The sequence below is a fragment of the Cyprinodon variegatus genome, unplaced genomic scaffold (assembly GCF_000732505.1).
Source record: "Cyprinodon variegatus isolate N-32 unplaced genomic scaffold, C_variegatus-1.0 Scaffold18, whole genome shotgun sequence".
Classification (NCBI taxonomy): domain Eukaryota; kingdom Metazoa; phylum Chordata; class Actinopteri; order Cyprinodontiformes; family Cyprinodontidae; genus Cyprinodon; species Cyprinodon variegatus.
In genome coordinates, this window is record NW_015150471.1 from 1,523,278 (window position 1) to 1,525,755 (window position 2,478).

Genomic DNA, 2,478 nt, shown 5'->3' on the forward strand with positions numbered 1-2,478 from the left:
CTGACTGACAGCGTGCAATAGTAACTGGGAGAGGCACACAGGAAAAAATTGAAATCTAGATAAGTCATTATTTTCTTAAAATAAGTGCATTTGTTCTTGAATTGTGGAGATAACTGAGACATTTTGACAATAGAACAAGACAATTTACATTTAAAATAGGAAAAAAACATTATTTTAAGTGCATATTATCTAAATATCTAATTTTAAGAGTAAAAATAGTCATTCCACTGGCAAATCATCTCCTTTACGTCCTCAAATTAAGAGGAAATACACTTAATTTCAGACATTTATGCTCATTATTAGATCATTTTTTCCAGTGCAGGCTGAACCCACCCAACTGTTTTTTTTTATTTTTTTTCTCCCCCTTTATCGTACAGCTATTTCCCAATCTTGTTTTGCAAGATGTAATTAATGTTTACTGTAGGGGAACTTTTTTTTTATGGAGATTCTCTTATGTACACAGCTGATTGTGTGTTTGCAGCAGCAGAAGATCAGGGGTAGTTGAATCCTAAGGACTTGGAATTGTTAGAACGAAAATCCAAACCAAAAAAAAAGAAAGAAACTTGAAGCCAGCCCATGCCTAGATGTGAAAAAATTGAATATTCATATTCACACTTGATCACATCACATTTTATGCATTAACCAACAAAAAAACAAAAAAAAAACAAACAAAACACTGCCGCTTGCCCAACATATTTGTTTCTTGTTTTATTGCCATTTCTGTATTTTATTTTATTTTTTTGTTTTAACGAATTTTCTTCATGACTTTCAGCATCGTGACCACTTTTTTTAACTGATGCCAGCACTCATTTGTGAAACACACTATGTATTACAAAGAATGTGAAATGACATTGTTATATATGCTGCGGATGTAACTTAAAGCAATTGTATATTGCAGTATTTTATTCACATACCAGGCCTGTTACAGTGTAAAGATTGGACAGTGTTTGAATGTAATAGGTTAAAAATGCTGTTGAAAAGTTTGTAAATTTATTGACGTTACGTTGAAAGTATATTTTCTTTGGTGGTTTGAAACTATTTGTGCTTTTTTTCTTCTTTTTTTTTGCTACAAACAGTTCTTGTGATTTACTTCTCTGACCATTCTGTTAAATACCCCTCGTCATTATCGGTGTTGCTTTTGGATGAGTCACTTACAAGACTAATGGCAGTCAGAACTGGGCCAGACTGTAATTGTAACTTATTTGCGTTGCAGAAGAGGCTTGTTAAATTAATCAAAAACAGCCAGGTAGTTTTGTTTATTATCACAGAAAGGTACGCAAATCGACTTTTAAGTAATTTCCTGCAATTTTCTCTCAATTTTTGCAGTCCTATGCGGCCATCTGTTGGCCTGAAAAAGGCTTAGATGATATTCGGTGGATATCTCAGCGTGGAAACTCGTCTGGTTTAACTCTTCTAAATTGACCACGATGTGGTAATCTCTACCCTCTGTTACTCCTGAGGACTTTCAAACATGTGCCGGAAATTGCTTACAAATACTGCTTGGCCCGGTGACGCTCCATCTGTCGTCATTTTCTCGCCTTCATTCTGATAAGTGGCTTAAAGCAGACGTTTAACACGAATGAGCCCACTGCCTGACTCCTCCTGAGTCCATTACACGGCCCATGTCTTGTCTCGTTATATACGTTTCTGTTTGTGTAATGGTTCTGCAAAGGTCTTTGTTGTGATGTTGGGTTTTCTATAAATGGGTCTTTGTCATTGCTGAATTTCTAACCAGAAGCATCATCACCCAAAGCCTTACAGTAATGACCGATTGGGATGATTTTCTTTTGTCTTAGTTTTGTGTATTTCACTCCAAGCAGCTGGAAGGGGCCGAATCCCTGAAGAGCTAAATGTTGTTGAAGTGCACTTGATTTTAATTTGCAGTGTTATTTTTGTTACCTTGGAGCAGTCCATTCTTTCTTATGTTTAAAAATGAATAAATAATTAAATGAGGTATTACCATCTTGGAGTTTGATTTGTTTTTTTTCCCATTAACTTTTCACCAGAAACGTCTTGGTGCTGTTATAGGCTCTAAAACAGTTACCAAGGATAAATATATCAAATAACTTAGTTTCTGTTTAATGATTTTTAAGGCTTTTGGTTTTTGTGTGTGAGAAAATATTACCTTTAGCACTACAGTACTCATTTGTTGTGAATTATAAAATGTTTTCTACCGACACTCTTTCACTGACACATCTTCTTTAGGAAGGCTTAACAAAAATCAAAGAACCCTTGCAGCCAAAAAAACATATTTTCTTGACTAAGATATTAACCCTATAATGTCAAATGTATCGTACTTGATACATACGGTTTCTGAAATGTTTTGCGTCTGACACCTTTTGCATAATTTAATGGTAAAAACTTTGCTCAAAATCCTATTGTACACAATCAGATATACCTGATAACAGCCAGTAGAAGACTACACAAAAAATAATCTTGACTTATCATAGTAATGAATTATTAATATCAAATATGTAT